Source organism: Triturus cristatus, chromosome 6, assembly GCF_964204655.1.
Source record: "Triturus cristatus chromosome 6, aTriCri1.1, whole genome shotgun sequence".
NCBI classification, from domain to species: domain Eukaryota; kingdom Metazoa; phylum Chordata; class Amphibia; order Caudata; family Salamandridae; genus Triturus; species Triturus cristatus.
This window is the reverse complement of record NC_140589.1, coordinates 944019080-944034266: the sequence shown is the minus strand read 5'-3', so window position 1 is coordinate 944034266 and position 15187 is coordinate 944019080.

Here is a 15187-nt window from a genome sequence, read left to right as displayed (position 1 = left end):
CCAATCAGCAATATTTAAATTCCACAGTGCATAAAATGTATCTGTAACAACCCCAATGTACCGGACACAAAACAATCTGTACTGACCGATGATGCCTCTATCCCGGTTACACAGAGGAAGAGGTGAGGAGCCGTAAGAGTTAACGATAAAAAATAGGCAAATGAAATAGACTGCATGAAGTCATCTCACTGACTCATCTGAAGCCCTTACATGCATAGCTGCCCCTGCACCAAGAGCAATGGAACAACCAGTGCAAAATAATCTGTAACAACCATGACTCTAGTGTGCAAGCACAATTTCCTCTTTAGCTCAGTATTAGAGCACAACTTCATTTTTAGAAAAAGGCAATTCACAACCTAAAGAGGTTCTGAGTGAGCAGCCATGTTCAGGGATACATTTAACTTGCAGGAGGTGGGCAAATTGATGATATTCTAAGCTGTGCTCGCTTTTCCCATGCGGACTTAGAACTTCAAACAAGTATGCCCTTTAAGTTATTGGTAAAAATACTTTACTCTGCTGCTTACATGTTGGGTGGCCATAATATTTTAAGCTGCTTGCTGATGCAAAGTGGCTTGAAATGCTAATGGTAGAACTAGAAACAAGGGTTTCCTGGTATCACTGAATGAGGTTGGATGGAATTTTCATTGACACCCTGCGTTGCTTTCAGCTTTTAAAGCTGGTTTCTTTTGTGAGGAGTTAGTTGGAAGTGGGACGGTTGCGAGACATTCTTTACAGATCTGTGTTTAAGCTGTGTGGAAGTTGTGAAGGAAGAAAAGCCTCACCTGGCACATGCAAGTTTACAGTCTTGCATCTTTAAGGTTGTAGGGGCAATTGAAAGAGAGCAGAAGACATTTTGTTTGGGGCACTGAAAACACACCATATTTAAAAGTAACCAACAGCTCTTGAGTGCACTAATTATACAGTCCCATTGAGGAGTTACTTATTAAGAAGGCTGCCTGCTGCCCTTTATCAGGACTTTGGTAAGCATGCCTATACCTCTCGGGCAATTTAAATGGTACTTTTTTTGCTTTCGCCTTATAAACATAATTAACTGTATGCTGCGACAGCAAATGTCAGTTCTAAAGCACATGTTTTAATGGTTGCTCTGATTATGTGTACCTAATGTGTGCATGCAAACACCATGGTTTCTGGACACGGCCTCTCCCAGAAGCCTAGGTGGGCATGGCATGCTGTATGCCGACTCAACAATACCCGTTTATTGCTGCTTGCTGACTGCTGTGGAGGAAAGAAGAGGGCTTGGAAAGAAGGAGGTGGTGTCTGCACTGCAGCTGCATTACTTGTTTACACACTGATTGGCAAATGCCATCCAAACAAGAAGCGTGGCATCGTGAAGAGGGCAGAAAGCAACAAATATTAACACAATAAGTGATGGGCAAAAGACGACAGATGCAGGGGCTGTGTCCACTCAGAGTGTGGGGGTAGGGCTTTTAATGCAAAGCAGAAGGGGAATCAAAACGGGAAGAAGCAGCGACTGGAGAAAAGCGGCAATAGAGATAAATAATAAAGTTCTCACACACAGGCTATAACGAAGGCAAGCTCAAGTACACTGTACTTTACCAGTTCTCCTGAGCCTTGAGTGAGGTATCGGCTGTGGGAACAAGACAGGAGGCAGCAAAGAAGAGCGATGCTGGAATAAACCAATTGTAGGCAGGAGACGGAAATAAAGTGGTTTTATCAATTTAAGCAGGTCATGCTTGCAGCAGCGCTTGCGCACTGGCAAGGCTCGACCTAAAAAGAAGACCTTAGTGATGAGCAATTGTAGTTGTGTAGGGGTCCAACTTTCCTGGGCTGGGGCAGTAAAAGCTGATTGAGATATTTTAAAAAAGCACAAATTCAGCTTCCTAAATATCATAGGTGACCTTTAAATATCCTTAATATAATCCTTTCGGCCTATTAGCAGCTCGTAATAATCCTGCAGAGTTATGTTTCCCTTTTCCCATAAGTATAGGTTGGGCAAAGTATACAGCAGCTTCCTGCGCTTTCTGAATTGAAGCTCCAGCATCAGCTACATTTAATACTAAACAGGATGGAGCTCAGACACTAAGGAAAACCATAACAAAAACTCTAAGACTTGAATATCGTCACTATTTTGTCTTGTTTCAGGAGAGAGTGTGCGTCAGGGGCTTCTAGAGACATAGAAGGCTTGTGGGGATAAGGTAATGCAGTTTAATTGGAGGTGAAAATGCTAATATCAAGGCGGATTGTCATTATCATGGCACCATTTTCAATTGCACAGATTCATGCGTGTAACATGTTCTGAGTCAATGCTATCACCCCAATGGCAAGTAATAATGATAAAGTAATAACAAATGGCCTGATTTAGAGATCAGCTGTGTGACCGCCATTGAAATGGTCTGGATGCTGCTAGACAAACCTGCGGCATCCAGACCGCCGTATCAGAACAACACCACCGGGCTGGAGGTGTGGTGTCGGTGGTGCAACAGCAGCGGCATGCTTCGGCTCATAGAGAGCCTGAAGCATATGCTACTGCCGTGGCAGAGCCACTTGAAAGTCGATGCACTGTGTTTCATGCACCATGCCATGCATGGCACACAGTTTACGCATAACTGTGCAAGCAGAGGGGGGGCACAACATGTTCCCTCATGCACACACCCCATGGACTAAAATACCCTAGGGCACTGTCTGGTGCCCCTTTTCCTGCTTTTGCACTGACCTGTTCATGGCGTTCTTCCCACCATGAACAGCTCGTCGGAAAGGCCGGTTGTAATCTGCGCAGTGGTGCTGGCATTGGCTCTGCTGCTGCAGTCCACATATTTCCCCACCGTCGCTCCCTCAGGAGCCAGCATCCTGGCGGTGGTGGTAGTCTTATGTCGGGCTGGCGGCGGTCTGACCGCCAAACACTTTACATCTAACATGGGCTTCAATTGGAATTCCATAGAGCATATTATCAAGGCCATTATCGCCGTTTTAGCGGCAGTTTTCTGCCGCTAAAGCGGCGATAATTTTATCGCCTGTCTTGATAATATGCCCCTTAGTCACCTTTCTACCCTCTCTATGAGGAGTCAGGCGTAATATAACTTTTTTCGACAGTTTTACACTTTACAAGAGCACCAGTTACATTACACAAGGTAATGTTTATTTTTTTAGGCAAAGGAAGTTTAAGTGATTTGCCCAGAATCACAAAATTTGGAGCATATGCTAGGACTTAAGCCTGGTTCTCCATGTCCAAAGTCAGCAGCCTCGGCCGTAATATGACATCCTCTTCCGTCATGTTTCTAACAGAAGTGTCTCTCAGATTCCATTGCTGGAAAATCTACTGTGACAGCCCTGGCAGTCCTAAATAGAAACAAAAATAAAAAATGAAAATTACACCTACATCCTGAGAGAAAACATCAGGACTGTCAGTGTAATTCGTTTTTTTTTGTTAAACTACTGCTTTCAGAGTGTGTTTTTGAAAAACAAAAAAGATTACTGAGTGGCTTCCTGAAACATGGCAGCTGCTCATCAAATATGCAGTGCCACCAGAGGAGCCACTGTGGCAACAGCTCCACTGAAGGCACAGAGGTTCGAAGCATCAACTGAAATCTCTAAATATTGTTAATGGTAGTGCAGCCATAGTACTGAAGGTAATTTCCCTTGCCACTCCTGTCAAAATTAGGTCCAATAACGTTAAAAAAACTCACTGAGTCTACTGTGTGTTCATGTGACAACATTTTCCTTCATTTGTTGATGCCTAAAATGAATGGTTTTACCAAAAATAGTAATAATGATTATAGAAGTACATTTGTTGAGATGCAGGTACAGTGTATCACAACACACAGATTGTAGCTACAGGGCATCCCCATGCTTCTTATAAATTAGTCTAAAAATATCCTTTATGGTGTGATATCTTTCTGACGACAAGAGAAATATGGCTAACTTTGTTTACAAGTATTTAGGAGATTGGAGATGTTTGGTGCTCATTATGATAGAATGGGACAAATGAAGTTGTTTGCCAGCTAATAAGAATGTGACTTGGCGTGAGGCAGAGCCCATTTGCCTCAACAGTCAAACCTCCCTAGAAAGATTGGGCAAGGTCAGGGAGTGAATGGGTAACTACTGGCTCAAGCTGTATTCTAATAAGACAGAGTTACTGGTGGTAGAGGAGGCCTTGATCAGTAAATATCAACCTTTTGGCCTGGGGCTATGGGTAAATGTACCTAAGTCTGTTAAGGTGGTGAAGAATCTGAGTTTTAAATTTGACTCGTGGCTAAAGTTTACCTTTCAAGTCCCTGACTTAGCTTCCACCTGCTTTTAGCATCCTAATCAACTTAAAAAAGTAATGCCCCAAAAGGGTAGGTTATTTGAGGTGGCTCTTCTCTTTTGTAGATTGTAACAGGTTCCCGCCCACCACCTGCGCCTGGAGGCGCTACATATTCCAGCCTACCCACGGTGGAGCGGGGGTCTCCTATTTACCTGTGGCGAGGCTAGAGGCTCGAGTGTATTCCCTGCCTTGCACGGACATTTGCTGCAGGCTTTCCTTTGTTTGTGTCCCCCTCCCGCCGCCGCGTTTGGCACTCTCGCGGCCGCGGTCGGAAGGGGGACTACATCTCCCGGCGACATCTGCTTCCTGGGGAGGAAGTTCCCGCCCACCACCTGCGCCTGGAGGCGCTACATATTCCAGCCTACCCTCGGTGGAGCGGGGGTCTCCTATTTACCTGTGGCGAGGCTAGAGGCTCGAGTGTATTCCCTGCCTTGCACGGACATTTGCTGCAGGCTTTCCTTTGTTTGTGTCCCCCTCCCGCCGCCGCGTTTGGCACTCTCGCGGCCGCGGTCGGAAGGGGGACTACATCTCCCGGCGACATCTGCTTCCTGGGGAGGAAGTTCCCGCCCACCACCTGCGCCTGGAGGCGCTACATATTCCAGCCTACCCTCGGTGGAGCGGGGGTCTCCTATTTACCTGTGGCGAGGCTAGAGGCTTGAGTGTATTCCCTGCCTTGCACGGACATTTGCTGCAGGCTTTCCTTTGTTTGTGTCCTCCTCCCGCCGCCGCGTTTGGCACTCTCGCGGCCGCGGTCGGAAGGGGGACTACATCTCCCGGCGACATCTGCTTCCTGGGGAGGAAGTTCCCGCCCACCACCTGCGCCTGGAGGCGCTACATATTCCAGCCTACCCTCTGCGTCGCGGATCCGCGCGCGAGCAGCGCCGGGCAGAGGGCGGGCCGTCTGTGGCCGTCCGGGGCCAAAGGAGGCCGAGCCGGGCTACCCCCTGAAGCCTTCGAGGGTCATCGCGTCGCGCTTCTTGCAAGGTACTGTGCCGAGAGTTATTCGTACTGTCATCATCATCGGCTGTAGAACCCTCCGACTATATTGACATATAACTTTGAGCACCTGTGCCGCCCCTATTACTTTCACCATGGGCAAGAGGAAATGTACTGAGGGAGAGCTGACTGGTGGTCCTAAAAGGGACAAAAAATCCAAAAAAAACGCTCATGCTGCTATGAATTGTGTTCTATCGCGAATAGAGGAGATTGTAAATGATTGTGAGGAGTCGCTTGGGGGCGGAAACACTGACGTAGTACCCAAAGGGGGGTGTAGTATTTACAAATCTGCGCCAGAGAACAGTGTGAAAGTGATTCCCTCTATGTTTGTTAATTCTCATAAAAGTAATACTATGCCTGATCAAGCCTCAGCCGCACCGATCTCCACACTTGTTGCACCAGCTACTGTAGATTTGACCATAGTAACTGAGCATGCCTCCGTACCAGATGTATGTTCCTGCGAGTCTCCATCTATTCCTATTCTCTGCTCCAATAGATTTGCTGTACTAGACCCCAACCCTGACAAGTCTAGCTCACCCATAGAAAGGGCACTCCCAATACCTTCCAGCCCTCATGGGCTTCCACCCGGCTCCTTTGAAGATCTCCAAGTTAGAATTAATAAGCTGGAAGACTTGGTTGCGGCACTTAGTAGAAAGGTGGACTTACTTGTTTCCGGGCAGGGTATGTCACAGGTCCTCCTCCCTCTCCCACCTCCTCAGGGGGTTACCCTGGCCCCTAAGTTGAGTGATCAGATCCTCCCTATTTCCTCCCAGTCTCAGGGTTCATTGGGGTTGACTCAAGGCTGGGTACCAGGGGAGGGTAACATTAGATCTGCTCTTGTCCATAGGGCCTCTGCTGAGGTAACACAACATTTTCCTCGTAATAGACCGTTGAATACACACCCCCGGAATACGCCTAGTATCCATGCCATTCCCTCTCAGAACAGGGTTGATTGTGGCCTTTTTTCCCGCTCCATGGCTGCCACCCCTGGGCCCCACCAGTCTTCTTTTAAACCTTCTGTTTTTATGACCCACGTACCTAAATCCACTAGTCGAGGGGGTTTTGAAGGAAGCGAGTCTTTGCATAACAAAGTTATCCACTGGTTGAGGCAATCAAGAGGCTGTAGGTCGATTATTAGAGAGGACATAGTGAGAGTGTGTCGTCTGTCCAGGGTGGACTCCTCACTGGATTGTGTGGAGATTGAGTTTATAAATCCGACCTTGGCGGAAAATTTAATTAACTTAGAGTACAGGACATCACCCCCTGCACATTCCCACATCCAAATCCGCAGAACTCCGGTCTGGTTAAACTGCAGCGAATATGCTGATTCTGGTCTCAGACAGGTGGATTGACTTACTAACCCCTGCCCATTCTCTATCACCTCAATTCCTGCTAGTTTAATTCTTGCCCCCCCCTCCGACCTCACAGGAGTTGGTTCTACAGTCCCTGTGACAAGCGGTGTAGCTCCCGGGGGTAGCCGAGATGAGGGGTCTCCTGTATCTGTGGTTTCCCCCCCCTCGTCACACCCCCTGAGCAATATTCGGTTTTTATCCTGGAATATTGCCGGCCTAAAGCGAAACCTCGTTGATCCTGTATGGAATGAGTTTATTAACTCCTTTGATGTTATTCTTTTCCAGGAAACTTGGAGCTTGGGCGTTGTCCATAGATCTGGGTTCACCTCTTATTTTGTACCAGCGACTAGCTCAGTTAGAGGACGCCCTTCGGGGGGTCTTTTAATATGGATTAGTATTGACCTGAACTGGCAAATTAAGCAAATTTCTAGTGTGTCTCAAGACCTCTTGCATTTATCTATTGCTGGGTTAGCATCCCACCCCGGCTTAGAAATATTTAATATCTACGCACGAGGTTCATCAAGTGCACAGGCGTGCCCCACGTTATTAAATCTCGAGTCTGAACTTTCAACCATTCGCACAGATTCGGGTGTTGTGGTCGCTGGTGACTTCAATTGCACCTTTGAACCTCTCAGCGACGACAACATCCTGGGCACGGACGAGGATGACTCAAGGCGAGGTATTCCCCTGCTTAGCCTTCCACCTCTTAAGAAGTGGTCTAAAAGAGCTGTGCAGCTTAATGCCCTGGCTATGGAATTCAACCTTAGGGCCACTAACGGCAGAACATGTTCAGATACAAGGGGAGCGCCCACATTTATTAGAACTAAAGCCCCATCACGCATTGACTACATTCTGCTGGATGTCGAGTTGTGGCCGGGTCTCATTGATATGGAAGTCATCTCTAGGTATGAGAGCGACCACAACCCGCTTACCATGCAACTTAAGCGCGAGCTGTTCACTACACCTACCGAGTCTACCAGTATCAAGCCACTTTGGTCTAGAGAGGTTGTTCCGTCCAATTGTAATAGATGTTTAAAATGGCCCATAGTTGCCAAACGAGAGCTGGACCTAGGTAAGATCCAAAATATTCTGAGAAACAGTATAAAATCAATGGAGTTAGATCCGGACGGAGCCACCAAAGTCTCCTTGTCTATGAAGACTCCAAACGAGATTTACATGGAGACCATTACCAAGGTGGGGAAGTTTTTTGAAGTTAATACTAAAGGGGACCGCAAGTCATCTAGACCGCTTACAGGAAATGTATGGTTTACGAATGACTGCAGAGAAAAGAGACAGGACCTGGTTAGGGCTCTTAAAGAAAGGGATCAGCATTTTATTACCCATGCCCGGAAATCATACTATAGTTCAATTAAAAAGGCCAAGCGTGCATGGGATGAAGCCCATTGGCAGGATTTGAAGCACGCCGCGCGATTAAAAGACTCCACTCGGTTCTGGGACCTTATTAACATCAGCTCAAGAGGAGGGGCAGACCCAATCCCAAACCATATAACCGAGCAACAGTGGTTTGACCATTTTTCTGGCCTATACTCCCCTGGTGAAGAGTGCCCTCTAGAGACTAGGGATTTTGTGCCTGAGGTTGTACTCCCCTCTGGGGAGGGGGACCAGTTCGGTCTCACTGAAATTCAATCAGCCATAAATATGATAGCACCCGGCAAGGCAGCCGGACCAGATGGTCTTCCTGGCGACCTCTTACTTTACGACAGAGAACTATGGGCTGTGTTTATTCACCGTACCCTGAATAACATAGCAAGGGGTCATTCAGTGCCAGACTCCTGGAAGGGGGCCGAGGTGGTGGCCATCTTTAAAAAAGGAGATAGAGAGGACCCTGCCAACTACAGACCAATTAGTTTAATTGATGTGATCCAAAAAGTGGTAGGCAGGGTCCTCCTAACCAGGATTAAAGCCTGGATTGATGAGGGCAGCATCCTGTCTCACTTCCAGGCGGGCTTTAGGCAGGGTGTCGGTACCATCGACCAGGTTTTCAGATTTTCTATACTATACTGGAAGTCTGTTATTATTGATGGGGGTAGCCTTTATCTGGCATTTATCGACCTCAAAACAGCCTTTGACTTGGTACCCCGGTCCAGGCTGTGGCAAGTTCTGGCTGATCTAGGTATTCCCCCATTTATTCTGGATCTCCTTAGACGCCTTCATGATGGCAATTTTGCAAAGGTCAGGTGGGGACAACAGGGCCAGCTGACAGGGAGAATAGCAGTAAGGAGAGGTGTCCGCCAGGGTTGTGTTCTGGCACCGACCCTGTTCTCCCTCTTTATAAATGGGGTGGCAGACTTTTTGAGGGTTGACGGGGTCGATGCCCCAACCCTGAGCGGGGAAAGAACACCCTCTCTGCTTTTTGCTGATGATACACTACTTATCTCCAAGAGCCCTATGGGCCTTCAAAAACTCCTCTCTCGTTTTACCGAGTTTTGTATCTCTAGGGGCCTCAAGATTAACACATCAAAGACCAAGCTCATGGCCATGTCCCCCTCCAAAAGGTTTAGGAATAACATCAGTGTGGACAATTGCCATTTGGAGCTTGTAACTGCTTTTGACTATCTTGGGGTGAGGGTCAACAGTAAATTGAATTGGGCTCCCCACCTTTCCAAAATGCTCCTGCTCCATAAACGGGCTGCAGGTGCTATTGTTAGTCACCAGAAATTATCATTTAGCCGACCAATAGCTGCAGCGGTTATGGTCTACCAGGGGAAGGCACTTTCTGCCTCCCTATACGGGGCGGAACTATGGGGTTTTGAAAATTTAGCAGAGTTAACAAAATCGGAGAACTGTTTCTTTAGAGCTATCCTCTCACTCCCTCAATCCACCCCATTAGTTCCTCTTCGCAGTGACCTTGGTATACATCCCATAAATGATATTGCTAGGCTGCGCCCCTTGCTATACTGGGTCAGGCTCAGAAGATCTACGGATTTAAGTCAGTATGCTGCGGCCCTGGATGATATATTACACCTCAGAGCCAGTTATAAGATCCCTTGGCTATTCAAATTAAAACATCTGGTGTATGCGTTGGGTTTGGGAGAGTATTGGGAGAGCCAGCAGCCACCTCCTAAACCCATTATGAAAAAAATCTACTGGGACTGGATTACTGCTGCAACCTTAAGGTCGCAGCAAGGTCCCCTTACTGAAAAATTTCTAGCCGTAAAACCTGTTCCTAGATTGGAGATTCTTCTGGATTTTATTGAATCCCCGTATGATAGGGCATTGTATCTTAAATTAAGATACGGTACACTCCCACTATCCGAGTTTCAAGGTGGATGGAGAGATGGATCGGAGGTTGGAAAAGGCTGCCCAGGCTGTGCCTCCACCAAGGAATCCATTGGTCATTTTCTGTTTGCTTGTCAGGCCTATAAACATCCTAGGTCTAGTTGGCTGAAACCTATTTGTGCCAACCTGGGTTGCAGGTCGCACTTGGTGGCCTTGCGCATTTTAACGTATGAGACATCCGTGCCCAGTATCATCTGCGGAACTGCAAAATTTTTGGGCAGGGCTTGGAGGATTAGACAGAGGCTTCTTGAGAAGCACCAACTCCCGAGTGAAACTCCATCTTTAACACCTCTGCCCTAGTTTCTAAATCTTCAAGCAAAGATGCTGTCTGATTCTACCTCTCTTGGCACTTTTTACTATTAAATTATTCTTCATGTCGTCTTTCAGGCAATGAATTATGTTGTTTTAATCATGTCAATATTTTACCTGTATATATGGGGTACTGTTGTTGTAATGGGCTTTTTTATTCAATACTGTTTTAATAATGTTTTATACTTTTATGATATTCTATATATCGAATAAAGTTACTACAACAACAACAGATTGTAACAGGTTGGATCTAGGCCTAGTCAAAGCTTTTTTAGCCAAACTACATGTAAAAGAATTGTGGCAGCCATAATAATTACTGGAATCCCTAAATGTTGTCATGCAGAACACCTTATTATTCTTTGGTCATAATAGAATCTCTTTAGCTAGGGCACAAACCTTTTTTTCTGACACCTTCCAATTTCTCAGCATCTAAAGTGGCACCCACCTGCAAATTACCTACCTTCTTTTAGTCATTGTATGGAAGATATTAAAAAGACAAATCTTCATGGTTTGATTACATATTACCTGCGTTGAGACAATCTGACCAGAAGCTAAACACGTAAACAGCAATATTTCAAATGATTAGCCCTCTTTCACTCTCACCTTTGCATTGCTGCAGTGATACTTTTCAGTAGATTAAGGGTCCAGTGAACTGCTTGCCAAAGACTATCAAGCAATCAGGAGAGATTTGTTAAGCATCACTTATCACCGGTGTGTGTCTCCGGCACTTGGGAGGGAGTTTCTTCACTGTTCTGAGCTGTTTGTTGAGATGTCAGGTTTTCATTCTCTTCCTGAACTCCAGTAGTATTTATGCAGATCACAGGGGCAAGGGGAGGTTGTCCGAGAGTTTGGGTGCGAGGTGGGAGAAGGAACGTCCGCCGCTTCTGCGGATACAGGGAGCATGGACAAGGAGGAGCAGAGTTGTCTAGTGGGCTGGTGGAAGTTAACTCTCTGGCTGAGGTGAGCTGGGCCCTTGTTGTGGAGGGCTTTGTAGGTGTGGGTGAGGAGTTTGACGTGGCAGCATTTGCTGATGGGGAGCCAGTGTAGTGTTCAGAGGGGAGGGGTCATGTGGGTTTGTCTCGGGAGGTCGAGGATGAACCTGGTGGTCGCATTCTGTATTGTTTGGAGTCTGTTTAGGAGTTGGGTGTTGATCCCTACATATAGGGCATTGCTATAGTCCAGGCAGCAGGTGATAAGGCCCTGGGTGATGGTGCTTCTGGTGTCTGAGGGGAGCTATTTGAAGATATCCTTCATCATACGGAGGGTGTGATAGCATGCTGAGGCGACGGCGTTAACCAGTCTTTTCATGGATAGATTGTAGTTGAGGATAATGCCTACATTTTGCGTGTTTTGTGTGCTGGGGAGGGAGGCCTAGTTCGGTGGCCCACCAGGTGTGGTCCCAGAGAGGAGATGGAGTTCAAATATTAGTACCTCAGTTTTACTGGTGTTAAGCTTGAGGCACTTACTCTGCTTCCACCTAGTGGCATTGGCAATGCACCTGTGGATGGTGGTTTTTGTGTTGGTGGGGTCGGAGGAGAGGGATAGGATGAGTTTGGTGTCATCCGCGTAGGATATGGTTTTCATGTTGTGGGGTTTGACCAGGGTAAAAAGGGGGGCATGTAGATTTTGAAGAGTGTGGAGCTAAGGGAGGAGCCTTGAGGGACTCCACAGTAGATGTCTTTTGGGCCTGAGGCATACGGTAGAAGGTGGATGACTTGGGTTCCTTCCTCTGAGAAAGGAGGCAATCCATTTGAGGGCCTCGCCTTGAATGCTCATCTGGTGGAGGCCAATGAGGAGTGTGTGGTGAGATACAGTGTCAAAGACTGCGGAGAGGTCGAGGAAGATGAGGGCAGTGGTTTTTCCCTTTCCATTCCCATGAGGGCTATGATGTTGTTTGTGGCTGCTATGAGGGTGGGTTCTGTGCTATGATTGGTGTGGAAACCAGTTTGTGAGGGATCCAGGAGCTGGTAGGTTTCGAGATAGTTGATCATTTGGATGTTGATTGCTTTTTCCATAACTTTTGCTGCGATAGGTTGGTAATTTTTTAGGTCTGTTTGGTCTGCAGAGGTTTTTTTAGCAGAGGTTTGACTTCTGCCTGTATCCATGAGGTGGGGAGGCAGGTATCGAAGATGAAGATGTTGAGAATGAGGGCGAGTTCCTTGCTGATGGTGCTGGTTCCCTTGTTAAACACGTGGTCAGAGCAGGGGTCCTTCAAGATTTCAGAGTGGATGGAGCTCATGATGGTGGTCTGCGTGGTGAGAGGTTCCGAGGTGGAGATGGTGCCTGGGGTGTTGCCTTTGCTGGTGTATAGTTTCTGTGGGTATCAGATGGCTGTTGGTGGTTGAAGTGTTTGTATATTGCTCCTATTTTTAGTGGAAAAATTCACCAAGGGCGTCACAGAGGTCCTGGAAGGGGATGATTGTATTCTCAATCACTGGTGGGTTGGTAAACTCTATGACAATGCTAAAGAGTTCTTTGCTGTGATTGGAGCTAGCATTTAGGCAGTTGTTGGGGGCCTCTTTCTTGGTGTTTTTTTAGTTGGGAGTGGTATTTGTTTTGGGCTTTTTAAAGGTTTTCCCTGTTGGAGGGGGTCTTGTTGGCACAGCAGTTCCTTTTCAGTTTCTTGCGGTTGCGTTTGGTATTGATGAGTTTGTTTGTGAACAAAGTAGCCCTGTGGGTGGGTTTGCGGGGGCCGGAGTGTTTGAGGGGGGCAACTATTTGGGTGCATTGGTAGATCCAGGTATTGAAGTTTCCGACTGCTTCATTAGGGTTGTGGGAGAGGGTGGTGGTGATGCTTCTAGAGTGTGTGACCAAAGGTCCCCTGATACCTTGCTCCAGCTCCTGTGGGGGATTGTTCAGGGGCTTAGTGGTAGTGGTGGCAATGTGAAAGTGTACTATGGAGTGGTCGGACCAGCGTATTTCTCTTGCATGGCTGTAGGTGACTTTGTTGCTGGCAGAGAAAATTGGGTCTAGAGAGTGTCCTGCTATGTGGGTGGGGTCGGTTACAAGTTGAGAGAGTCCAAGATTCTCTAGGGTCTTGAGGAGAATGCTGGTGTTGGGGTCCGAGGGGTCCTCTAGGTGAAAGTTGAGGTTCCCTAGGAAGAGTAAGTCTTCTGAGTAGATAGCTAGAGAGGCAATGAAGTCTACGATGTCCTTGCAAAAAAAAGGGCAGGGTGCCTAGTGTGGATTTGCTGTTGGTGTTCACAAGGAAGTTCATATGTTCCATGTTTAAAGAGGGGAGGTCTGTGGTGGAAAAGTAGTTGATGTCCTCTTTGTGGATTATGGCTATTCTGCCACCATGTATGCTGGTGCAGTTGCAGTGGATTATTTTGTATCCTTTGGGAACAGTAATAGCGATGACAAGAGCTGATGCTGGGTTTAGCCATGTCTCTGTAAGAAAGAAAAGGTCTGGCATAAGAGAGTTTATGGTGCCACAGACCTCGCTGGAATGTTTGTGGAGAAAGCGGGTGTTGATGAGTAAACAGTGGAGTTGCTCCGCATCACAGGTGGTTGAGGGAGTTTTGGTGTGGTAGGGTTGGTTTTGCAGTGAAGAGGGCAGTAGAGGTTAAAGGTCCAGCTGTGTGGTGTGGGGAAGCGCGGTAGCAGTTGAAGTTGTGCAACCCCAGGTTGAGGGCTTAGAGTTTGTTCCCTGAGTACCTGAGGTGGGGGGCAGTGAGCCAGGGGTCTGGACACTGGGAACAGTACATGCGCGAATGAGCACAGACGGGCTTGGCTTTGGCACGCCAGCATGCACCCACTGCATGGCTGTGTTGCGGCCTTAAGTAGTTTACCTGGTAGTGGGGCAGGGCGCTGAGTCAAGTAATGAGAATCTGAAAGCAAAATACAAGCATTAGGGAATATTAAAAGCAAAATGGAACAAACAAGGAGAGAGCGAGAGGAGAGGAGCTGGCAAGTGACCTGCTCAATGGGACTTCGCTGCCACCTCCATTAGGTAGGACCTGGGAGGGAGGTGTGGCACTAGGAGTGGTGTGAATAGCTGGATGGTAAATCGGACTGCACGGGAGAGTGGGTGGCAGCAAAACAATGGGAATGTGTGGAGAGAAGACAAAACAAAATAGGGACTCTGAAAAGCAAAGACAAGTAATGGGAATCTGAAAGCAGAAAACACTTAGGGCCCCATTACGAAGTCCACCCGCCACCGTAACCGTAAACGGGACTGACCGCCAGAGGTGCGGCGGTCCCGCTAGGCCCATTAGGATGCGACCGGCACCCTGGCGGTCACATCCCACATCTATTACATTGCGACGGGTGGTGCTGTAAGCAGCACCCGCAGCAATGTAAAATCTGCATGTTGTGCATTGGGATGGACAACGTGACAGGCACTGCGCAGTGCCTGCCACCTTGTCTGTGGCAATGAAGGGGGGGTACCATAGGTACTTCCCAAGTGCAGCCACCCACCCCACAACCCCCCCGGGGGCCTGCAACGGGCCCCCAAAGCCATTTACCGCATGCCTTTCCGTGGCGGTGTCTCCGCCACGGAAAGGCATACCCACCGCAGGCATCCTAATATGGTTGGCGGTGCTTGCAAGGCACCGCCACCATATTGTGTGCCTTTTCCGCCCGGCCGGCAATCCGACTGGCAGAAAAGCGGTGGATGGACTTTCCGTCTGCTGCGGTACCCCCCCGCCATAGTAATATGGTGGGGGTAAATTGTGCTGTTATGTCGTGCGGCTCGCCACTGCCGGTCACCGCCGGCCAGGCGGTGGTGATCTGCACGACATCATAATGGACCCCTTAGTTAGGGAATCTGAAAAGCAAAGCCAAGAGTTAGGAAATCTGAAAATCAAAGTCAAGAGTTAGGGAATCTGAAAAACAAAGATGAGAGTTGGCGAAACTGAGGGGAAGAACAGAGTTTAAGGGAAAAAGAGGGAGAGTGAGTGGAGCTGAGCAGAGAAAGCAGCAGGAGGGGTAGAGAGGTAGACTG